Here is a 26,334-nt window from a genome sequence, read left to right as displayed (position 1 = left end):
TATACCAATATCAGGCTGTTTTGATTACTGTAGCCTTATAGTAGAGTTTGAAGTCTGGAAGTGTGATACCTCTTGCTTGTTTGTCTTGCTAAAGATTGTTTTGGCTATTTGTAGTCGTTTATGTTGCCTTATGAATTTCTGTATTGTCGTTTCCAGATCTGAGAAGAATGATGTTGGTAACTTAATGGGTATTGCGTTGAATCTGTAGACTGCCTTTGGTGGGATGGACATCTTAACAATGTTGATTCTTCCTGTCCATAAGCATGGCATATTTTTCCATTTGTTTGTGTCTTCTTGGATTTCTTTGAACAGTGTTTTGTAATTCTCATTGTAAAGGTCTTTCACTTCTCTGGTTAAGAAGATACCGAGGCATTTCATTTTTTTTTTTTTGTGGTTGTTGTGAATGGGATTGTGATTTTATTTGGGTCTCTGCCTGCTTGTTGTTGGTATATAGGAATGCAACTGACTTTTGCACATTTATTTTGTACCTTGAGGCTTTGCCAAAGTCCTTTATCAGTGTCAGCAGGTTTTTGACAGATTCGCTTGGATTTTCAAGATATAGAATCATATCATCAGCAAAGAGGGATAACTTGACTTCCTCTTTTCCTATTTGGATACCCCTGATTTCCTTCTCTTGTCTAATTGCCTGGGCTAGGGCTTCCAACACAATATTGAACAAGAGGGATGAGAGTAGGAAGCCTTGTCTTATTCTAGTTTTTAAGGGAAATGTTTCTAGTTTCTGTTCATTTTGCAATATGTTAGCTGTAGGTTTGTCATAGATGGCACTTACTATTTTGAGGTCTGTTCCTTCTATACCTAGGTGTTTGAGGGTTTTTATCAAGAAGGGGTGCTGAATTTTATCAAAAGTTTTTTCTGCATCTAATGAGATAATCATGTGGTTCTTGTTTTTACATCTGTTGATGTATTTAATTACATTTATGGTCTTGCGATTGTTGAACCAGGCCTGCATCCTGGGGATAAAGCCTACTTGGTCATGGTGGATGATTTTTGAGATGTGTTTTTGGATCTAATTTGCTAGAATTTTGATGAGGATTTTCGCATCTATGTTCATAAGGGACATTGGCCTGTAGTTCTCTTTCTTTGTTGCATCTTTACCAGGTTTGGGTATCAGTATAATGTTAGCTTCGTAAAATGATTTGGGGAGAATTCCGTCTTTCTCAATTGCCTGGAATACTTTCAATAGAATTGGTATCAGCTCTTCCTTGTACATTTTGTAGAATTCTGCTGGAAAGCCATCTGGACCAGGGCTTTTTTTTTTGTAGGTACTTTTCGTATGACAGAGTCAATTTCTTGGGTTCCAGGCATCTTTTTTTTGAGCTGGAGTCTTACTCTGTCGCCCAGACTGGAGTGCACTGCAGCCTCGAATTGCTGGGCTCTGGCGATCCTTCCGCCTCAGCCTTCCGACTAGCCGGAATTAAAGGCATGCGCTACCACGCCCGGCTGATTTTTTGATTTATTGTAGAGATGAGGTCTCGCTACCCAGGCGGGTCTCGAACCCTCAGGCTCAGGCAATCCACTCACCTCAGCCTCCCAAAGGCGCGGGATTAGGCTCAGGCTGAGCCACCGAGCCCGGCTTCCGGGCATCTTTTAAGACACCTTTTCTCTCTGAAGTCTGCCACCTATGAAGCTTCATCTACATATCAAGAAACTTGACTCCCTTATCATTCCTCAAGCCAGCCATATCCTTTACTCTTTTCAAAATGCCTGAAATAACTTTTGCTAACTAATTGCCAGTCAAGAAATCTTTGAATCCACCTACAGTCTGCAAGACCCCTCTTGAAAATGGTTCACCTCCCTGGAGCTGAACCAGTGTAAGTCTCACATGTGTTGATTTATGGTTTCTTGTAACTTCTACCCTCCTAAAATGTGTATAACTAAACTACAATCCAACCATGTCAGGCATACGTTCTCAGGACCTTCCAGGATGGGTGTCTCGGGTCTAAGGCCACTCACATCTGGCTTAGAATAGAATAAATCATCTTAAATATTTTACAGAGTTTGGCATCTTTCATCAACAAATGAATGAATGAACCAGAAGTGCCCAGGACACACACAACACTAAATCAGTTAACTATGGAAAGTAGAATTCTGAGGTGGCTTCACTTCCTGCTATTTATATTTTTGTTTTGTTTGCATTGCATAAAACTGGCTTTAGTAAATTCAGTGTTTATATGATTTGCATTTAAAAACTTAAAAATGTACAAATTCTGAGCATACATACAATTTTACTATAATCTTGCTCTAAGAGAGAAGCTGTCTGGCAGCCACAATTAACATTGGGCAGGGTTATATTATTGGAGAAGAAGATGCTTTCTTTTTCTTTCTCTCTCTCTCTTTTTTTTTTCTTAAGAAATAAGGTCTCACTCTGTTGCCCAGGCTGCAAATGCCTAGGTTCAAGCAGTCCTCCTGCCTCAGTCTCCCAAGTAGCTGGGACTACAGGCACACCCGGCAATAAAATGCGAAAGTAATCAATATTAGGGCAGATACAGAAAGATCAGAGTGTTTGGTTACAAGTACCCAGATGTGTGGGTGACTAGGATGACTGGTTTCTTAGGACATACCTTTCTTATCTAATCAGAAAATTTCTTCAGCATCTCATCATGATATTCCCAGAGGAGATGTGAATAATATCAAATAAAAAGCTTCTGTCCCAGACCACAGACCAATCTGAGAACAACTTTCCTTTTACATTTGTGAGGCTTTCTCATTCTTTGGGCGTTCAGAGAGAGAAAAAAATATGCAAACTAAAATCCTTATGAATCACAGGAGTTTTTCTGGAGCTATGGGTGCTTATAAAGTCATTTTCTTGAAAACTATTTCCTTTTAACTCATTAAACCACTAGTTAAAGGAAGAGCTCTGGTTTCTCTGCAGCAAACACAAGCACCCAGGGAAGAATCAGCTGAAGAACCAGGGACAGGGACTCAGAGTCACCCTAAACTCAGCAGGAGCAGTGGATCCCTTCCAGCACTCTGGAATAACCAGAAGAATTTTCTAAATGTACTGACATCAGGGCTCTAACTCAGACCAAGGACATTGGAATCTCTGGGGATGGATCCAAGCATCCTGTTTTGTTTTTTAAGTTCTAGATCCAAGGATCCAAGGTTCTTGTTTGGGTAAATTGAGGCAAGGTAGATTGGTGCTGCAGGAATAAACCAAAGAATTGCAAAGGCAAAACAAAAGAGTTTATTTACAGTCAAGGAAGAACAAGACTAAGAGGTAGTGCTGTGTGGGAGTTGAGGAAGGAGAACTTGTAAAGTCTTAACAAGGAAATAGGCTTTTAAAAAAAAGTTTCCAGCAGCTGCATTCCTAAGTACTGATAACACCGGTCTTGTGTCCTTGCTGTTGTCAGGACAATTAGTCTTGTGACTTCAGGTGATGGGCTGGTGGGCTGTCACTGAAGACACTGATCACAATAGATTAGGTTGGGTTGGTCTTGTATAGCTGGAAACCAAATACTCAGAATAGAAGAGTAATTGGTACAAGACATGCTTGCGGGTTACAAAGCAATTATCAATAGCTACCTCTGGAAAACTGGTCCTGCCCTTGGCTAATGATTAGAGGGTAAGTTAAAGTGAACTGCTAAAAAACATGACAAAGCTAAGCAATGTTAAAATGGCTGCTCTCTTTAGCTACATCTACTCCATCTTGACTTTCCACCCTTTCGGTTCTCAAACTTCAGCATGCATTGGAATTACCTGGGGGCTCTGCAAACCCTCAATGCTGGGCCCCTCCCTGAGTTTCTCACTCATCAGGTCCAGAGTGGGGCCAGAGGAAGTGCATTTCTAACAAGTTCCCAGGTGACTGATCTAGAAAATTCTAACACAGGCAGAATCAAAAACTGGTGTAGAGTGGTTGCTTTCTTCTTCAGCTTGCACAGCAGAATCACCTGGACACAAGTTGAAACTACAGACCCTGGCTCATAACTACAATTTGAAATGGAATATGGTATTTTTTTTTCACCCTGAGTGATTGTTACTGAAATTGAACTGAATGGGTCAAAGAACAAAAAGGAAAAGTGTATCTCACTGTTGCTCCGGCTTGAACCTTGCACACTACTAAAAGGGAAGGGCCAGGTGGAGGGTGGAGAGCCTCCGGGTGTGGGACAGGTGGGTGGGTCTGTGGACCACAGTCTCTATGTCAGGGCCAAAGCAGAACAGAGAGCTTCTGAAAATTCACTGCATGAGATGTGAGTCTTGGTCCCCAACATTTGAGAGCAGTCGTTATGCAGAACGAGTAGGACCAGGACAAGCAGAAGCAATAGACGCTCACCTTGGGCTCACACTGAACCAAGTGGCCCCAAATTCAGCAATTTGTAAATATAATGTATTTTTCATTTTAAAAATTTATTTGTTTGTTTTTAGAATTCACTGAGGCCTCCAACTACTGGGCTCAAGTAATCCTCCTGCCTTAGCCTCCCAAGTAGCTAGGACTACAAGTGCATGCCACCACACCCAGCTAATTTTTTAAATTTTGAAACAATTACAGTCTTACTTGAAGTTGCAACATTAGTATACCCAACTTCCAGCAATGTATCATACAATACCAAAATCAGGAAACTGACAGAACATTACTGTTAACTAGACTACATACAGGTCACCATTTTAAAAGCTTATATCTGTGTGTGTATATACATATGTATCTAACTGATGCCATTGGCGATGAATATTTAATGCAATAATTTTAAAGACTCACAGTAATGCAAAATTTTTATGATAAAAATATTTAAATCTTAACTAAAGATGAGATCTGTAAAAGCTCTGTGCTACCTATGTTGGAGCCTGAGGCAACAGGAAATATCATAACATTTTGTTCATCATGGGTCTTTTCACATTGATTTTTATCTTTAACAATATTGCATTACAGGGTTATTTATCTTGCCTGCTGAGTAGTTTGGGCCGCCATAGATTTCGTGCTGAGGAGTGTGCCTCACAGGCGCATCCAGCCCTGACCCTGCAGATGCCTGCCTGCCCTGTGTGGCACTTTCTTGGAGGCAGGGAGGAAGAACATGCCTCTCTGGTCACTCTTCCCTGCTGCCATCTGCTCTGCTTTCTGGGCTGAGCAGGGTGGCCCTGGTCCTGCGATTCAGCCACAGTCACACACTGCCAGGCCGAGGCTTCCTCTTGCAGGCAGATGGGTCACAGCAGTTAGCATCTCTGTCACTCCCTGAGCCCCAGCCTCCTCCCGAGTGGAGCTGGATATGGAGCTAAGCAAGCACAGAGCACATCACTCCCATCTTCATGCCAGGAAGTTCAAAGAAGACAGTGACTGGCCTTCACTTTCCCTTCTGGATTCTTTGGTTTTTTTCCTAGGATTTCATTACCTCTGTCTTGATTTGCTCAGGCTGCCATAACAAAGTACTGCAGGCTGGGGACTTAACGGGAATTTCTTTTCTCAGTCCTGAGGGCAGAAGTCCCAGATCCAGGGTCTGCAGTATTGTTTCCTTCTGAGGTCTCTTTCCTTGGCTGGCAGACAACTGTCTCCTTCCTGTGTCTTCACGTGGTCGTCTCCGTGTGTGCCTGTGTCCTGACCTCATCTTCCTAAGGACACCAATCCTGCTGGATTGGAGCCCACCCTCATGACCTCATTTTATCTGAATTATCTCTTTAAAGGTCCTCTGTCCAAACAGAGCTACATTTCAAGGAACTGGGGGTTAGTACTTCAACATAAGGTGGCAGGGGGCACAATTCAGCTCAGAAAAGTGTCTTGGTCATCTTCTGGCATAGGAACCCATCGTAGGGAGTGGAATAAGGAGGCAAATGACAGAAAAGCTGAGTCATCAGTAACAAACCCAGTTGACCACAGATTTCTATTCTTCTTAGTGGTCCCGGTCCCAGTGCCAGGAGCTATTGGACCAGCTGCTTGTGTCCAGGCGGTCTGCGTATCTCTCCCTCCTCTTCTAGTTTCAGATGCGTGCCTCTCCTTGCAAAGCCACCAGAATCCTTCTCCAGGACTTTCCTCCTGGAGCTGTTGAGGAAGGCGGCCTCTTGCTTCTGGGTGACAGTGCCATGAAGGTGTGCTCTGGGGCCACCGGAACCTACCTCCCCGACACATAAAAGATGCCCATCTGCAGCCAGAGGGAACCCCCAGAGGGGAGCGAGGCCACAGGATGCAGGCAGTCCCTCATGAAGTCTGCCCCAGATTTCCTTGTTTTCCACTGCAGTTGTTGTTTCAAGTTATGTTTCTGGCACTTGCAACACAAGAGTCTTGACTTACATGGTTTCCGTCAGTGGTGAGAAGCCCTTATACATGAACCAAATTCTAGTAGTTTATCTACGCTGAGGTCCTAGAGAATTAGTTCATTTCAGGAGATTTCTAACAGTCTTCTTGGGGTGATAACTTCCTTTTCTGCATTCGAGTTAAACTGAAAAGAAAGTTAAGCAAATACAAAATATCAGCATAGTATTGTTTGAGAGTTTGAAACAAAAAATTTAGGAAACCTAATAATTTGAAACCAAGCAATACTAACATGGTTAAGTTGATTTTATTCATTTTGCTTATTTTTGGAAATAATGAAGTCAGCATGAGGAGATGGGTCACATGGCCCACATGAGTTACCTCAACACTATTAGGACCCTCTGGGGAGGGCCTGGCTGCATTCATGACATTGTGCCAAGCGCTATAGATACAAAAGGAGTCAAGATGGGTCCTCATCTCCAAGAAGCTTATTTTCTAGTTGTGAAGACAAAAATGTTCTGGCTGGGGTGTGGTAATCCCAGTTACTCAGAAGGCTGAGGTAAGAGAATCGCTTGAGCCCAGGAGTTTGAAACCAGCTTGAACTACATAGTGAGACCCTGTAGTCTCAGCTACTCAGAAGGCTGAGGTAGGAGGATCACCAGAGCCCAGGAGGTTGAGACTGCGGTGAGCCATGATCATACATGCCACTGCACTCTAGCCTGGGCAACAGTGAGACCTCGACTCAAAAAAAAGACAAAGATGTTCATAAAAACTACAATCTGACATAACATCATTCTTCTTGTCAAAATCCTTACATGATATATACCTGATACTGAGGTAAGCATGATGCAAGGCCCCTTGTGCAGAGTTTGTGAAGGAAATGTTGAAAATCGGTTCCATAAATCTTGAACCCCTCAGTCAAATGGAGGCTATAAAGAGGGGTCAGAGTATGGAAGTATGAGTGGGTGGGTTGAAGTTATCTCCTTTACCTCAACCTAGTATACATACCTTCACAGGACCACTTAGAGAGAGCTCTGAATGAGTCTTTCACATTTGGGAGACCCCACTGGTTACTCACTCCTGAGAAAGCCAAAGTGGCCTGTGACAGTGGATGAAGAACAGCCGGGAGCTGCTCCACCCTTGGGGAGTAAGGGAAGTAGGCCTTCCTGTGGCCCTAGCAAAGGCTGTGCAAAGGAGAGAAGTTCCAGAGGGATTTATCCCGGTCCAGAGGGACGGGGCCCTGAGTTGGGGGTGCCACCAGATCCCAAGGGTTGAGGAAGGAGGTCCCAGCAAGTCCTGGACGGGAGAGGCTCCTCCTGGCCATGGGAATGTGGGAGAGGGGGAGGCCCTAGTGACCAGAACTCCAAAGAGTCTACGAAAGAGGCCCCTAAGTGAGGAGTCTTCCTTTACTGCCTGCCAGGCCCAGAGAAAGCAAAGCCACCTGACCAGGTAAGGACAACCCTGTGCCCTGCTTCTCTCCTTCATCTCTGTTTCTCCACCCCATGAGGACTGAAACCACAAGTCGTAGGTGGGAAGCATGAGCAAGACCCTGCCTGCTCCCCTGCCCAGGCTACCTACCCACCTCAGGATGGGGAATTACAGGAGGGAGTCCAACTCTAAGCGAAGGTGGAAGCATTTGGTTACTACTTCAGACTGCGTGTGCTTGTCGCCGAGACTTCATAGTGACCGCAGGGCCACCTCGCCAGAAAAGTCATGGTTCTGCCCAATTTTCCACCCAAAGCCATGAATGATCACCTTCATGAATACATTTAACAGGACAATGGGAGACAAAATCAGGTTTGTTTTTAGCACACCCACATATCAGCAGTGAACAGAGGTCATGATGTAATGGATATATTAAGAGCTAAATACCCAAAATAAGTACCATGGCAATAGCTCTCACTGAATGCTTGCCATGGGCCAAGCGCTGGCTGTGAATGCAAATACTGATAGCATGTAGCTCCCACCCCTGGAGCTGGCAGTCCAAGGAAGGAAGATCAGCTCCAGCCTGAGGATGACAGGGGATGGTTGTTGATCAGGGAGCGCACCTCTTGCGAAGAGGTGCATTGGCAACAAGTGTGTACCCTGGTGGGAATGGAACACTGCCAAGGAGATAGCTCAGACTTCTTCCAGTGATTGATTTCCTGTCCTGCTATTTTCAAGTATGCCATGTTTATGTTTATTTTATCACTTGCTGCTGTTTCATAAATAGAGGGCCAATTTCTTATTCTTATGAACAGGCCTTTTGCAAGCTCATGAAAGTGATTCTGACAAGGTCATGGTTTTGGAGACACAATTTATTTTATTTTATTATATGTTATATACTTTTAAATTATATGTTATATATGTTTTTATTATATATGATTTATATAATAAATCATATATATATTTGAGTCAGAGTCTCACTCTGTGGCTAAGACCAGAGTGCAGTGGCACACTCATAGCTCACTCACAACCTTGACCTCCTGGGCTCAGGCTATCCTTCCCCCTCAGCTTCCTGACTAGCTGGGACTGTAGGTGAGTGCCACCACGCCCAGCTAATTTTTAATTTTTTAACTTTTTGTAGAGACAAAGTCTCGCTACGTTGCCCAGGCTGGTCTTGAGCTCCTGGTCTCAAGCAATCCCAAAGCGCTGGGATTATAGATGTGCCCAGGTGCAAAGCCTGGGACACAGTTTATTTTAAAATTCAAACACACAATGTGGAAGAAGAATCAGAAAGGAAAGAATACTTAAGGAGTTCCTGTCTTCCTACAAGAATTGAGCTAAATCTCTTGATCTATGTTTCTCTAGCAGAGGTAAAAGAGAGGAGTGGGCAAACGCCATGTTCTCCTGTGGCCTTGTCCTGACCATACCCACCCACTCTCTTTCTAGCCACCTCACCCAAGTCTCTGCCTCCATGCTCACAGGGCCTCCTCTTCGTGTCTGTTTCTCTTTAGTTCTCTGTGTGGCCTCTTCTTATAAAAACACAAATATTGGTTCTAGGACTAACTCTAATCCCATATGACCTCACCTTAATTTAACTGCATCTGCAAAGACCCTATTTCCAAATAAGATCATGTGGTGAGGTTCCAGGTGGACATGAATTTGGAGGGTATCTCAGTTCATTTTGCATTGCTTTAAAGGGACACCTGAGGCTGAGTAATTCTGAAGGACATCCATCACACGCTTATACCTCATATGACCAGTACCAGGGGACATTGGCAGGACACCCCAGAATTCTGAGTGAAATGAAGAAAATTGAAATGCAACCAATGAAAGTCTCTCATTTGAGAGACTCCAGTAACAGCCAGTTCTGGGAATGTGGAGATTTAGTGAAAACACATCGATTGTATAGGACTCCATGGAGAAGAAAGAGTGCATTAGTAGGATGGAGGCCACAGCCCAAAGTCTGCAGAAAGGGAGGGAAGCCCCAGACCTGGGCAGGGAGCAGCCGCAGTGGTCAGCTGGCAGGGATAGTGTATTGCCTTGTGGGGGTGGAGAGCCACAAACAAAGCCAACTAGCTGGGCTTCCAAAACAGGAACCACAGGCCATTCTCATGGAACAGACCCACCTTGCCCTGAGCGTTAGATTCCTGCAGTTACCATAACAAATAACCACAAACTAGGTGGCTTAAAGCAACAGAAATGTGTTCTCTCACAGTTCTGGGGGCTACATGTCCAAAATCAAGGTATTGGCAGTGCCGTGAGCCCTCTGAAGCCTCTGGGGTAGGCCCTTCCTTGCCTCTTCTAGCCCCTGGTGGTTGTAGGTGGTCCCAGTTAGTAGTCACCTCACTCCAGTCTCTGCCTTCATGCTCACATGGTTTCCTCTCTGTGTCTGTTTCTCTTTAGTCTCTGTGTGGCCTCTTCTTATAAGAACACAAATATTGGTTATAGGACTCACTCTAATCCAATATGACCTCATCTTAATTTAACTGCATCTGCAAAGACCCTATTTCTAAATAAGATCACATTGTGAGGTTCCAGGCGGATGTGAAATTGGGGGGTATCTCAGTCTGTTTAGTATTGCTATAAAGGGATACCTGAGACTGGGTAATTTATAAAGAAAAGAAGACTCTGCAGACTGTACAAGAAGCACAGCATTGGTATCCACATCCGGTGGGAGCCTCAGCTGCTTCCACTCATGGCAGAAGGGGAGCCAGTGGGGTAAGAGCATTCCGTGTACCTACAACCTTCTGTGCACTGTGATTGCATGGTGAGGGAAGATGCAGGAGGGAGGGGAGGCACCAGACTTTTTAACAACCAGCTGTCGTAGAACTTCCAGTGAGAACTCATTCGTTCCCACAGGGCACCAAGCCATTCAGGAGGGATCCAACCCCACGACCCAAACACCTCCCACCAGTTCCCATCTCCTGCGCTGGAAATTGCATTTCAACGCGAGACTTGGAGGAACCAAACCAACCACATCCAAACCATACCAGGGGGGCATTATTTAACCCACTGCAGCCTAATTCCACCTTCTCAAGCAACATTCTTATCTTATTTAGTAAAGCTGTCACTTACCAAGTTATGTGTGTTTTTTGCAGAGATGAGGTCTTGCTATGTTGCCCAGGCTAGTCTCAAACTCCTGGGCTCAAGTGATTCTCCTACCTTGACCTCTCAAAGTGTTGGGAATACAGGTATGAACTACCACACCTGGTCCAAGGTATGTTTCTTGATACAAGCTAAATAAAGTGTCATTCTGGCTTTATACAAGTGATGTGCTCTTTTTTTTCTTCTAAACCTCCACAGTCAGGCTTTCCCAGATAGGCTTTTTCTTGAGCTTCTCATATGGGACCTTTCACCAATTGCTTTCATTATTCTCTTAGCAGCATTAATAAGAGCGTCATGAAGACAAGTATGCCACATCAACTTTATGTGTTGATTTATATTTTCACACCTAGTACAGTGCCTGGTGTATAGTAGTTGCTCAATAATTTTGTTGAATAAATTATAATTGCTAATATTTTATGAAACACTGGGTTTAATAGATAACATGGAGTACCAGCTTGGATTATAACAGCAGCCCTTTGAGATAAGCACTACTTTTCACATCATTTTGAAAATAGGGAGACTGAGACTTAAAAATTTTGAATGACTTGCCCAGGAGTGACTAATCAGGCAAATGCAAGACAATGCTTCTCATCCTAATCAATTCTGGTTTCTTTCCCTTTTTTTTGAGATAGAGTTTTGCTCTGTTGCCCTGTCTGGAGTGCAGTGGCATGATCATAGCTCACTGTAGCCTCGAACTCCCGGACTCAAGTAATCCTCCCATCTCAGCCTCCCAGGTAGCTGGGACTACCAGTTTGTGTCACCACACCTGGCTAATTTTTATTTATTTGCAGAGGCAGGGTCTCACTGTACTACTGCCTAGGCTTGTCTTGAACTCCTGGACTCAGCCTCCCAAAGAGCTGGGATTATAGACACTGGACCTAAAAAGTTAATTTCTAAAAAGCAGCACTGAAGTCTGGCCCCTTGACCTCAGGGATTCCTCAGGCAGATGCTGCCTGTGAGGCCACTGGAGACCAGAATCTGTTTCATCTCCAAGACTTCATCACTACGTTCTGAGACTGAGTCAGCTGGGAAATTCTTTGTCCTTCCTTCCTTTCAGCATTTCTCATATATTCTCTTTCTCTTTTTTTCACAAGAAAAAAATGCCTTCCTTCTGCATCTCTTTGTGCTTTGTTTTGTTTTAAAATGGATATTAATATATCAAAGTTGTGCATATTTATGGGTACATGTGATATTTTCATAGGGCATGCAAAGTGCAATGATCCAATCAAGGTATTAGGATATCTATCACCTCAAACGTTTCTCATCCTTTTGAGCTGGGAACATTAGAAATTTTCTCCTAGCCATTTTGAAATATACAATAAACGATTGTTAACTGTCATTTCTCTGCTGTTTTGTCGAACTCTGGAACACATTTCTTCTAACTACCTGTGTGTGTTTGTAGCCTTGACCACTCGGTCTGCATCCCTTCCTCTCCCCGATCTCTTGGTCTTTCCACCACCTTGACTTTGCCCATCAGTCATCCCCTTTGCTTCTGTTTTTGGTTTCTCCCTTCCTTCAATCCACAAACATGCTCACATCTTTCCACCCTAAAAGAAATTCTTTCCTTAACCCTGCGACTTTCTAAAAACGCTGTTCCTACTTTTTCTCCTGTCGTGAAGGATACCCATTGCTGCTGTAGCAGAGGCAGCCCTCTCCTCTGGGAGGTATTGTCTATTTGTGGGGAAGAGGCTGGAAGAGGAAGCCAGAGAGGGAATACCTGAGGGCAAGAGCATTCACAGACCCCGCCTTCTGGCCTGATCCACCCGTGGCACTGGCCTGATCCATGCTGACAATCTTCCCTGGTGGAGTGGGGGAGTCACTCCTCTAGTCTGGACTTGCCCACACCGGTGCTCACAGCTCATGTGTCTGGTCCCATATACATCCATGTGATCCATGGGGCCATGTCACTGTGTTGCTTCTGCAAACAACTCATGATTTTGTAGGGAAGAGGTGCCACATCAGGGGCTCACGCCACAGCTAGCAACATTCAACATCACACTGCTTTCAGTATGAGAACATGTACTGCTTGCTGAGCAGTGACTCCCGAGGCCATCGTCCAGGGCTTGCAGAGTCCTTCAGCAGCAGTATGGGGGACTTGGGTACCTCCAAACACCCTCTGTATGGACTTCTTGTCCTGCCAACTGACTGCTAGTCCCAGGACAGCTATGGCCGATCCAAGCACCAGAGCCTCCCGCTGGGCAGAAAGGGGCTTGCTTTTCAGCAGGGAGAACATTTTCACAGACATGCCCCAGAGTTTCACTGGCCAGAGTGGAGACACATCCACCGTTCTGTTTCACTTTTTTCTCTGGCCACCTAAATGGGGTGCTTCTCTGAATTCCTGAGGCAAACTTGAAATTCTCTGTGTGTCTATTATATCTCAACTTAATGCTTTCCATATCTTTGTTCAAAGACCTCTTCCTCAATAAGCCCCACCTCTTCATCTTCTTATCCCCATGTTCTGATATTACACATATTTTTGAATGAATGTGTGAAGGAAGGAAGGAAAGGGGTCTGTCCCATCCTGCCGTTTTCTTTCCCACCTGTACCTTTTTCTACTGGGAACATCATCCATTTCACAGCTTCAACTCTGCCATCCCTTCCAGTCTGAAGTCTTGAGTTTTCAACTCCTCCTAGTGTTGGGAAGTCAAATTCAGCACATGTAAAATGCAACTTATCATCTTCCATCAAAAACAAATCTTCTGAAATGGAGATAATAGTTTTGGAAGTATGTCAGTTGCCTTTCTCTATTGCAGTCCTTTGTGTTTGATTTCTGGCTGTTCCTTTGCCTCTGGCAGGGGGTGGTTAGGATTGCTGGAGCAGGAATGCAAAGAGGAGGGTGGTACTCCACTCTGGGTATCCAGAGGAGGCTTCCAATAACAATCACTTATCATGGAAAATTCCAAATATGTACAAAAGTAGACAGAAGAGTATAGTGATTCCTTATGTAGTCACCACACAGCTTCAACAGTTATCAAGTCATAATTAATTCATCTATACCCCCCATTACTACCCCTCAAAATTATTACATATCCAGTCATTCTTCACATTTTTCTGGTTGCTCTTTATTGTTTTACTATTTGTTTAAATCATGGCTGGGCATGGTGGCTCACCCTTATAATCCTAGCACTTTGGGAGGTTGAGGTGGGGAGATTGCTTGAGCCCAGGAGTTCAAGACCAGCCTGGGTATCAAGGTGAGACCTCATCTCTACAAAAAGAAAATTTTTAAAAGTTAGCCAGGCATGGTGGTGCATTCTTGTAGTCCCAGTTATTCAGGTGGCAACTTACTATTGAAAAATCTTGGAATTTCCCACAGCCTGGTTTTGCTGTGGCCATATCGCTAAGGTGTGTTTTACCCTGTTACTCTGTCACTGTATTTCCTATGCATCGGTGGTTAAGTCTGGGGTTGTTCAGATTCAGGCTTGAACATTTTGTCAGAGGTGCATAATGTTTGGGTGTCTCTTGTGGTAGTGTTAGCAGCTCTTGGTGATTATCACCTAGTACCATGATTTAGCTATTCTAAAATTATGACATTCTATCATTCCTTTTTATATATTAGCTGGACTACTATTTACAGAGAAACTTTCTATTTGATTATGGAGAGGTACACTTTGACTAGGAAAATCAGATAAATGAATTCTCCCCTTGGTTCTCTTTAGTAGGAAATGATACTTCAATACCACAATCTGGACTATGCTAGGAGAATTCAGTCTTAGGGAATGGTCATCATTCATAAGAGCTTCTCCATGGATACAATTAAGAAACACATTTTGCAAAGATAAATACATAATGAATTCATTCATCACACATTCAAATCAGATTCAGGACTATCGCTTTTATTTAGCCTTGCCAGTCTCACATCTGTATCTGTTCTCCCCTGCACTCAAGTCTGGTTTCTTAATGATACCACTGTCATCACTAGTTTGCTTCATCTCATAATCCATATATAACAATCTCAAAATAATAATGTCAACACTATCACCAACAATGTGAATGCAGGCTTTTTCCCCCCTTTGTGGTAGTTCTTCTGGTTCTTTGGATCTATCTCACTGTGGCTATATGGTCAAATTATTGTGAAGTAAAATTCCTTGAAATAGCTCACCTCTGTAGGTTATGCCATTGACTCAATACACAGTTAGGCTAATTAGTTTCATTGCTTACCATTTTTATTTATTTATTTAATATTGTTTTAAAGATGTGGGGTACAATTCAGGATTAGGTACATAAGTAGTCACTGCACAGGTAAAGTCTGGGCCTCCCTTTGGTCCCCACTTCACCTGGGTTGAGATCAGGTACCCTTATTAATGTTATGTGCCACTCCCCTCCCTACCCCAGCAGTGTCCCACTATTGCAAGTCCCTTTTTTTTCTTTTTTTTATTATAAAGATGTAGGGTACGATTCAGGGTTAGGTATACAAACATTGGCTATGCAGGTACCCTTGTTGATGAGGTATGGCCCTCCCTCCCCTAGTAGCCAGTCCCTTTCTTAAAGTATTATGATAAATGTTCAGGGTCTGCTTATGAGTGAGAACATGTGGTACTCGGTTCTTTGTTTCTGTGATAGATCACTAAGTATGATAGACTCTAAATCCATCTACATTGCTGCAAAGTCCATAATTTTGTCCATCTTTATGGCTGCGTAATATTCCATCATGTATATGTACCACATCTTTTTAATCCAGTCTACTCTCAATGGGTAGCATGGTTGATTCCATGTTTTTGCTATTGTGAATAATGCTGCAATAAACATGTATGTACAGGTTTTTTTTTTTTACAGAACGATTTGAGTTCCTTCAGGTATATTCCCAAAAGGAGGATTACTGGGTCATATGGAAAGTTGATTTTTAGATCTTTTACGAATTGTCATACTGTTTTCCACAGAGGTTATACTAGTTTACATTCTCACCAACACTGCAGAAGCGTTCCCTTTTCCCTGCATCCTCTCCAGCATCTGTTGTTTTTTGAGTTATTTATGATGGCCATCCTGACTGGAGTTTGGTGGTAATTCAGTGTGGTTTTGGTTTGCATTTCTCTGATGATTAGTGAGGTTGAGCACTTTTTCATGTGTCTGTTGACTGCCCATATATCTATTCATGCCTTTTGCCCACTTTTTGGTAGGGTTGTTTGTTTTTTTCATTTTAGCACATTTGAGTTCCTTGTAGATCCTGGATGTTAGGTTTTTGTCAGATACACAGTTGGCAAATATTTTTTCCCTTTCTGTGGGCCATCTCCCCACTCTCGTGATGATTTCTTTGGCTTTGCAGAAGCTTTTAAGTTTAATGAGGTCCCACTTGTCAATATTATCTCTTATGGCACAGACACCTGGTGTTTTAATCAGGAATTGGATGCCTATTCCGATTTCCAAAAGGGTATCTCCTACATTTTCTAGGATTCTTATAATTTGAGGTTTTACGTTTAGGTTTTTGATCCATTTAGAGTTAATTTTTGTGTATGCTGATGGGTAGGGGTCCTATTTCAATCTTCTGCATGCCATCAGCCAGTTTTCCCTGCACCATTTACTGAATAGGTTCTCTTCTCCCCAGTGGTTGTTGGTGGAGGCTTGCTTACCACTTTTAGGGATTTTTTTTTCTTTTTAAAATTTAATTTTGTGGCTGGGTGCAGTGGCTCAAGCTTATAATCCCAGCACTTTGGGAAGCCAAGGTGAGAGGATTGCCTGAGCCAACGAGTTCGAGACCAGTCTGGGCAACTTGGCAAGACCTCATCTCTACAATAAATTTTAAAAATAGCCAGTAATGGTAGCATGTGTCTGTAATTCCAGCTACTTGGAAGGCTGAGGTGGAAGAATCACCTTAGCTGGACAAGACTGTGGTGACCGTGAATGTGCCACTGCACTCCAGCCTGGGTGACAGAGTGAGACTCTAACTAAAAAAAAAAATTCAATTTTGTTTGCTAAATATACAAAACATGTAACTGGTTTTAAAATCAAACATACCAGACAAGGTCTAGTCAGAGAAGCTTCACTTTTGTACCTACCCTCCCAACCCTATTCTTGTTTTCTCCCTAAATGAAGACTGTTTATGGCTTATTTTTGTTTTGTTTCCTCTTCATGATTTATCATCCCATTATAAAATACATGTTTAGATATATTTATAGAAAAATGTATATGTATGTATGTATGTTCATATCCCTCCACTTTATCACATAAATCACATAATTTATCATATAAATGGGATATCTGTGATCCCATTTATGTGCGATATGTGTTTCTCCACTTGCTTTCCACTTATCAATATGAAGCAGTATTCCAGAAATAACTATGAAGTAGTAATATACAGAAATAAATCTTTTTTTTAGTTGAATACCTCCCCATTTTGTAAATGTACCCTAAGTTGTTAACCAGACTCCTACTGAAGGATGGTCAGGGGCTGCTATCTCTGGTTAGTAGTGCTGTAAGAAGAGCCGCGTACATGCATCTTTTCATATTTTTGCCATACTGTCTTTGGGACAAATACCTAGAAGTGGGAAGTTCAGCTCAGTGAATGTATATATACGAAATGTTACTAAACATTGCCAACTTCCCCTCCACAGAAATGCATTCCCAGCAGCATTGTATTAGAATGCCTGTTTCCCCACAACATGGTCAACAAACTATGCTGTCAAACATGTTGACTTTTGTCAATCTACTAGATGAGAAATGCTATTACAGTGAGTTTTAATTCACATTTTTCTTTTCTTTTTTTTTGAGTTGGAGTCTCACTCTGTCACCCAGACTGGAGTGCAATGCCACCACAGCCTCGACCTGCTGGGCTCCGGTGATCCTTCCGCCTCAGCCTTCCGAGTAGCTGGAACTACAGGCGTGCGCTACCACGCCCAGCTAATTTTTGATTTATTGTAGAGATGAGGTCTTGTCAAGTTGCCCAGGCAGGTCTCGAACCCGCGGGCTCAGGTAATCCACTCACCTCAGTCTCCCAAAGTGCTGGGATTACAGGCTGAGCCACCGAGCCCGGCCCGCATTTTTCTTATTATGGGCAAAGCTGATACTCTTTTCATGTGGTCAAGGGCTGTTTGAATTTCATTTTCTATAGTTTGTTCATTTCTCTAGTCTACGTTTCTGTAGATTTGTTGGCCTTTTTCTTCTTTAATTTAAAATATATTTGTATTTTAGAGATAATAACCTTTTGTCTATAACGTTTTTTCCAGTTTCACTTTGCTTTGGTATTTCTTAATATGCAAAGTTTTTTTAAAATGCAATCAAATTCATCAATCTTTTCTCTCATTACTTATGGATTTTAAGCTTTAGGAAGGTCTCTGTGCAAAGGTTACAAAGCAATTCACTGATGTTTTCTTCAAATAGTGGTAGGACTTAATTTTTCACATTTAAATTTCTGAATCATTTGGAATTAATCCCAGGGTAGCATGTGAAAAATGGAACCAGTTTTATCTATTTCTACATGACCATCCTAATGTCCTAAAACCACTTATGAAAATGTTCTTCTTTCCCCACTGATTTGAGATGCCTCCTGTATTATATGCTAAGTTTCCAGAAGCAAAGGTATCTTCTTCTAGATTTTCTAGTCTGCTCCTTGATCAGTGTGTCTATGTGCCAAAGCACACTGAAGGAACAGCAGGGTCTTTTGTCATATTTTCCTGCTTCTCCTGCTCCTGGTGCCCATCTTTCTTGGGGTTTCCTGGCTACTCTCTCTTTTGTGTTCTTCTAAATAAACACACTCTTCATTCTTTCTACAATGTATAGACTTATAAACTTTACAGTCCACTTTATCTCCATGAAGTGATCCAGTCATTTCCAACCTCCTGCTCCTGAAAGAGGAGAAAGGAAGAAACCCGTTAGGCTGACAGATTAGGGCGGGTCTGCGGGAGGACTCCATTTTACTTGGAGAAACAGCTGCAAGCTGCAGGCTCCAGACAAAAGTCACACCCATTCCCTTTTCTCTTGCTTTCTCTTCTTGCACACCTTTTCCTACTTGGCTCTTTTTCAATCCTCTTGCCATCTGCCCTTTATAGTCTCATGACATCTTTTTAGTCCTTACTACTGACCAATTAGGTTAGTATATTTTCAGTCCCTACTACCAACCAAACAACATGCCCCGAGTACTATGTAGACCCCCGGCTGGGCCTCAGAGGTCTCTTTTGGCCTTGGCAACCCTCTTAGGGGTCCCTCTTGGAGTGGGAGGAGGAGCCCCTTCCCTGTGAGAGCTACTAACACTTGCTTCCTGAATAAACTTCAACTTGCTGGCCCTTTTGGTGTTCTCGATCCTTAATCCTCTAGTTATGAGACAAGAACCTGGGATTCATCTGGGATGAGAGTTGTAACCTTTCCTGAGCCAAAAGGGAGTTCTCCAAGCAAGAGCTAAGCGCTGTAACACTCCTCAGGCTTCTGCAACTGTCTGGCACCTGCAAGTTCCAGGGTATCTTAACACCACGCGGGTCACCACATGGGTCTCAGGGCACTACTGTGCCTTGCACTCATCCTTGGGCCCACCTGGGTCCCAGGTTGGCAGTGCAACCCCAGTGCCACTGCAACACTCCTACATGTCTCTTGGAGAAAGACTAATGATGAGGGGTGGGTGAGGGGGCTGAGCACTTGCTCAAGAGGTCAAAATATCTCAAGAGACTTAGGTGCTAATCTTTGCCAAGCTTAAAGTTTAAGTATATTTCCTGTTGCCCAGAAAATGAAGTGTCACTTGAAAATTTTGGGTGGTTATGGAGAAAGAGAGAGAAATAGAGAGATGGTGCTTTCTTTACGTATCAGCCTTGGAGTGTGAGTAAATCCTCTTCCTCCAGCTTTACTTATTTATCTTTTTTTTATACATATTTTTTATTTTAAAATTGTGGGGTACAGTTAAGGGTTCGGTATACAAATATGCATTGTGCAGGTATCCTTGTTGATAAAGTGAGCCCCCCGTCCCCAGACAGATATTGACTACCATTAATCCCACCTCCCTTCCCTTCCTTGCCCCCGCCATAGTTTCCTGCCACTGTCAATCCTTTTCTTATAGTATTACGATAGTTGTTCAAGGTCCACTTATGAGTGAGAATGTGTAATACTCAGATCTTTGTTTCTGTGAGAGATCACTCAGTATTATAAACTCTAATTCCATCCAGGTTGCTGCAAAAATCATGATTTTGTTCTTTTTTATGGCTGCGTAATATTCCATTGTGTATACGTACCACATTTTTAAAATCCAGTCCTCTTTTGATGGACATCATGGTTGGTTCCATGATCTTGCTATTGTGAACAATGCTGTGATAAACATACATGTGCAGGTATCTTTTTTATAGAGTGATTTGAGTTCTTCAGGGTATATTCCCAGTAGGGGGATTGCGGGGTCCTATGGAAGGTCGATTTTTAGAGCTTTTAGGAATCGCCATACTGATTTCCACAAAGGTTGCACTAGTTTACACTCCCACCAACAGTGTAGAAGTGTTCCCTTTTCACCACATCCTCTCCAGCATCCGTTATTTTTTGAGTTATTGATAATGGCCATTCTGACTGGAGTTAGGTGGTATCTCAGTGTAGTTTTAATTTGCATTTCCTTGATGACTAGTGAGGTTGAACATTTCTTCATGTATCTGTTGGTTGTTCGTATGTCTTCTTTTGAGAAGAGTCTGCTCATGTCTTTTGCCCACTTTGTAATGGGGTTGTTTGTTTTTTTCTTTTCAGCATGTTTGAATTCCTTGTAGATCCTTGATGTTAGGCCTTTGTCAGACATGGAGTTGGCAAATACTTTTTCCCAGTCTGTGGGCTGTCTCCCTGCTCTCTTGATGGTTTCTTTGGCTTTGCAGAAGCTTGTCAGTTTAATGAGGTCCCGCGTGTCTATCTTATCTCTTATGGCCCTTGCATTTCAGTTTTTGCTCAGGAATTGGATGCCAGTTCCAACTTCCATAAGGGTGTGTACTGCATTTACTAAAGTTCTTATGGTTTCAGGTTTTACATTTAGGTCTTTGATCCATTTAGAGTTAATTTTTGTGTATGGGGATATATAGGGGTCCTGTTTGAATCTTCTGCATGTGGTCAGCCAGTTTTCCCAGCACCATTTAGTGAATAGGTTCTCCTCTCCCCAGTGGTGGGTGGTGGAGGCTTTGTCAAAGATGAGTTGGTTGAGAAATTGAGGTTTTGCTTCTGAAATCTCAATTCTATTCCATTGGTCTATATGCCTGTTTTTGTACCAATACTAAGCTGTTTTGATTATTGTAGCTTTATAGTAAAGTTTAAGGTCTGGTAGTGTGATACGTCCTGCTTTGGTTTGTTTTGTTTTGTTTTGTTTTGCTGAGGGTTGTTCTGGCTATTTCTGGCTATTCTTGGTTGTTTGTGTTTCCATATGAATTCCTGTATTGTTTTTTCTGGATCTGAGAAGAATGTTGCTGATAATTTGATGGATGTTGCATGAAATCTGTAGATTGCCTTAGGTAAGATGGACATCTTCACAAAGTTGATTCTTTGTGAGCATGGGATATTTTCCCACTTGTTTGTGTCATCTTTGATTTCTTTGACCAGTGTTTTGCAGTTTTCATTGTAAAGGTCTTTCACTTCTCTGGTTAGGAAGATGCCAAGGTATTTCTTTTTTTTTCTTCTAGCTATTGTGAATGGGATTGTGCTTTTTATTTGGGTTTCTGTTTGTTTATTATTGGTGTAAAGAAATGTGATTGTCAGCCAGGTTCGGTGGCTCAGCCTGTAATCCCGCACCTTTGGGAGGCTGAGGTGAGTGGATTGTCTGAGCCCCTGGGTTTGAGACCCGCTTGGGCAGGCGAGACCTCATCTCTACAATAAATCAAAAAATTAGCTGGGCGTGGTAGCCCACGCCTGTAATTCCAGCTACTCAGAAGGCTGAGGTGGAAGGATCTCAGGACCCCAGCAGATCGAGGCTGTGGTGGCTGGGAGTGGCCGCTGCATTCCAGTCTGGGCAACAGAGTGAGACTCCAACTCAAAAAAAAAAAAAAAAAAAAAAAGAAAAGAAATATGATTGTCTCTTGCACATTTATTTTATATCCTGAGACTTTGCCAAAGTCCTTTATCAGTGCAAGGAGGTTTTTGACAGATTCTCTTGGGTTTTCAAGGTACACAATCATGTCGTCTTCAAAGAGAGATAACTTGACTTCCTCTTTTCCTATTTGGATACCCCTGATCACCTTCTCTTTTTTGATTGCTGTAGCCAGGACTTCCAATACTATATTGAACAGGAGGAGTGAGAGTGGGCATCCTTGTCTTGTTCCAGTTTTCAGGGGAAATGGTTCCAATTTTTGTCTGTTTAGGAGTATGCTGGCTATGCGTTTCTCGTAGATAGCTTTTACTATTTTGAGGTATGTTTCACGTATGCGTAGATGTTCGAGGGTTTTTATCAAGAAGGGTGCTGTATTTCATCAAAAACTTTTTCTCCTACTTATTTCTCTTCATAGCAGGGCCATTCTCCTAGTCATCAGATAAGAAACCTCAAGGCTATGTTTGCGCCCTCTCCTTCACACTCTTCCAATCAGTTGTCAGGGCCTGTAGACTCCGCTCTCACAGTATATTCATGTTTTCAGGGTAATAGATCAGCAGGACTTCAAGGTTGGAACCCTGTTGTTCACTGGCAGCTCTAATTTTCTTTCTTTCTTTTTTTTTTGAGTCAGAGTTTCACTCTGTCGCCCAGGTTGGAGTGCAGTGGCATGCTCACGGCCACACCAGTGTTGACCTGCTGGGCTCCAGCAATCCTTCCACCTCAGCCTTCTAAGTAGCCAGAACTATAGGCATACGCCACCATGCCCAACAATTTTTTTATTTATTGTAGAGACAATGTCTCGCCAAGTTGCCAGGGCTGGTCTTGGACCTGTGGGCTCAGACAATTCATTAGCTTGAGCCTCCCAAAGTGCTGGGATTACCACTGAGCCACTGAGCCCAGCCCAGCTATAATTTTCTAAAGAAACACAATCTTTCTTTTTTTTCTAACTTTTTTAAAGATGTGAGGTACAATTCAATGTTAGGTATACAAATGATCATTATGCAGGTAACCTCGTTGATGAAATGTGCCCCTCTTCCCCAGGCAGATTTCCACTACTGCCAGTGCCACTTCCTCGCCCCCCTCCCGACAGTATTCCACTACTGTCTATCCTTTTCTTACAGTAATATGACAATTTTTCAAGGCCCACTTATGAGTGAGAACATGTAATATTCAGTTCTTTATTTCTGTGAAAGATCACTCAGTATTATAGACTCTAAGCCCATCCAGGTTGCTATAAACACAATCTTTCCAGAGCCATTTTGTGTATACCTACACATATACTCTTCTAGCCAATTAATTTTACTCAATTAACTTTAAGGAGCAAAGTACACCAAACTCCCTTCATGGTCTCATCTGTTCACTATGCAGCACATGTGTAAATGTTGTCCATTGTATGACTGTAGAACAAAACAGTGTGCCTTCTCTAGACTGGGCCAGTCACAACCAAAAATCCATTTTCTGTGGGCTGTGGATAGATCGCTCTCTAATAAATATCTGTACACACACTTAGAGATAAAAATGAATATATTTTACCTAGGAACAAAGATTTTTGAATCTAAAAATGCTATCAGATTCTACTCCTAGATATGTAGCAAGAATAATGAGCACACATGGCCACCAAAAGATGTTACAAAAATGTGCACAGCAGCTTTAGCCATAATAATCCCAAATTGCAGGCAACCCAAATGTCCATCAGCAAGAGGATGAATCGATGAATTGAAGTGTGTTCCTTCAATGGAATGATAGCATTAAAAATAATGGGTTGCCACTAAGTGCATCAACATAGGGATGGGCAAGAGGGAGGGTTCATGCCATATCGTACCATTTTTATGACGTTCAAACAGATAACACCAGCCTACGAATAGAAAGTCAGAATTATGATTATGGAGGGGGTATAGTGAGGGAAGTGGCGTGAGGAAAGTTTCTGGGGAGTTGGAGATGTTCTATAGATTCATCTAGGGGTGGATACATGAGTATATGGCTACGTAAAACTTCACTGAATTGTACTGTTAAGATTTGCACACTTTCCTCAATGTATGCTATACAGTAATAATAAAAAATAAAATCTCAGGTAACCTACCCTCCTGAATTTCCAGACAACTTCTCTAAAATCTCCTTAACCCCAAATGTCTGGTGTTGCTCAAGGCCAGTCCTAGTTCTCATGTAATGGTGCCCCCTGGAGCACAAACAGATCTGCATTTTTACATTCCAATTGAAATGGAATTTCTCAGCCTCTCATTTCCCACTTCCCTAGTCACCATGTAAGTGAGGGAAGTCTGGTTTAATTTATGGATCAGGAACATGACAGAGTGAGGTAAGAACTCCCATAGGGGAGGATAGGAATTCTCATGCAAGCACAAGGCTGACTTCACAGGCAAATGTAAATTCTCTGAGGGAGGAGAGCTATCATCCTATTCCTTGTTTTATCTTTTGCACTGTGCCTTTGCTGAACAGAGTGGAAAATCAGGATGTGTGGATGAATGGAGAGAGAGAGTCCAACAAAGCTTAATCTTTCCTAAATGCATGTTTTCTTTGTGGCGTGTCTTCCTCGGGCCTTCATGATTAGAATGAGCCTCCCCTCCAATTCTGTTGTGTCTTTGATGCAATATAATTATATTTAAATGGTATTTTTCTCAATGTTCTTTCTTGTTGAGCTATGTCCTGTTCTCATGATCCATGCCCCTTGGTGAAACCGTCCAATGATAAGAGCTGGCTTCTATTCTCATATTTTCTTTTCATGGGAATTGGCAACACTTATAATTAGAGTCACGTTGGTTCAAAATATAAAAATATAGATATTGGACTATCTCACCAAGGTCTTTATCAAGCTGTACAGTATTTCAACCTAAGAAGAGTGAATTTCTCTCTAGCAGCCAGCTATGTCAGTCTGGGCCCAGGGCAAGTCACGGCCCTTCCATCCAGGAAGGTGTGTGATTAGCTGAGATTTTTTTCCAGGCCAGTGGAGGCTCAGCCTGGAACTCTAGTGAATTGTTTGGTTTTAGGCTGCTGCTGCCGCCACACCTCTAAAGCCTGTTAGAACAGGGATATCCTAGTCATCCTCTATCTCTGCTGAAATGTTGCTGATGCCCATAGGTTACAGACTGAAGGAAGGCCATGATGTCTTCTCTTATGCATTCCCTAGAAATTCGAGAATATTCTCCCCACTTCACCCCATCCCTGTCGTTAACCTCCAGAGAACTGGACTCCTACTGTACATTGGGTTAGAACCAGGATTTCTCAATGCTAACACTACTGACATTTCCGGTCCGAAGTCCTAATTCTTTGTCATGGGTAGGATGTCTAGTAGCATTTCTTGCCTTTCCCACTGGATGCCAGTAGCCCTCCTCCTCCAGGCTGTGATAACTAAAATGTCACCAGACATTGCCAAATGGCCCCCAGTTGAGAAGCACAAGGTTAGTATGATCAGATGTGCGGGTCAACACTCAGAACTCAGGAATCCTCCTCCTACTGGTCTCTGTCCCACACCCTCCAATACTTCCCTACTGACAAGTGACAGGGACAGGAGTAGTAAAACACTAGCCCCATGACCCAGGATGGCCACTGCATGGGGTGGGGGCAGAAAGCATGAAATATAAGAAGAGAAGGTAACAAGATGCACATTTTATAACAATATTTTGGTGTCCGGGACATCTTCTGCCTGGAGGAAGTCCACACAGGATTACAGAGTTGGTGAGATCAAGGAATATGTTTACCAAAACAATCTGAACCAAATCTAAGATCTGGGCATCTCCTTTGGCAATCTCTCTGATATAGAAATAAGGGAACCCGGACTCTCCCTAATGAAATGTTTTCAGTAATTCAGTTCTTGAATTTCAAAGACGAACCAGTGTTCCTGCAATGCCTGAGTAGTCAGAGAGCCACTGTGGGTGCAACTGCAGTGCACAGATGTACACAGGACTGGTGGTATCCTCTTCATGTGCCACAGCACATGTCCTGGGCCTGCCACGTGTGTTCACACCCATGAGCCTCCTCTTGCCAGAATGCCCATGGGGTGACTCATGATTTTGTGTGACTCCAAGTCTTTACTTCTTCTCATAAAAGACCCAGCTCCTTAGCTACAGAAATGGCACAGACCTGGGTAGGTGCATCTTGGTACCTCACCCTGACCACAGGGACTAGTGGCCAGAATTCTTTTTTGACATTTTTAAAAGTTGGGAGAGAACATCTCCTTTTCTCTCTGACTGGGAACCTGTTGGAAGGTATGTGTGAGGCTGGGGATACCCAATGCCCTGTTGTCCACGGTGTGCAGAAACCCACCTATAGCAGGAAAGACTATAGCAAAGCCACAGGAGAGTCCTGGTGATGCCAAGTCCCTGGGGCTGGTTTCCCAGCCTTGCAGACCCCGGATATTTAGCTTTTTGTTTGACTCCACACACCCCCAGAATCCCTCCAGTAAGTCCTCTGCCACCTTTTCATTTCTAAGCATATGTGGGTTGGAGTTTTGTTCACTGTAACTAAGGCAGTGCTGGGAGTTACAAACTGTGGGCTTCACCAGTTCCGGAGCCAGTCTTGCTATTTTCATGTCTCATTTGTAGTTTCTATAACAGATTACCTCAAAGCTGGTTTTTTGTTGTTTTTTTTTTTTGAGTTGGAGTCTTACTCCATCGCCCAGACTGGAGTGCAGTGGCCGCTC

This window comes from Carlito syrichta, unplaced genomic scaffold (assembly GCF_000164805.1).
Source record: "Carlito syrichta isolate Samal-C Ts95f unplaced genomic scaffold, Tarsius_syrichta-2.0.1 Scaffold301626, whole genome shotgun sequence".
Classification (NCBI taxonomy): Eukaryota; Metazoa; Chordata; class Mammalia; order Primates; family Tarsiidae; genus Carlito; species Carlito syrichta.
Note: the sequence above shows the minus strand (reverse complement) of the source record.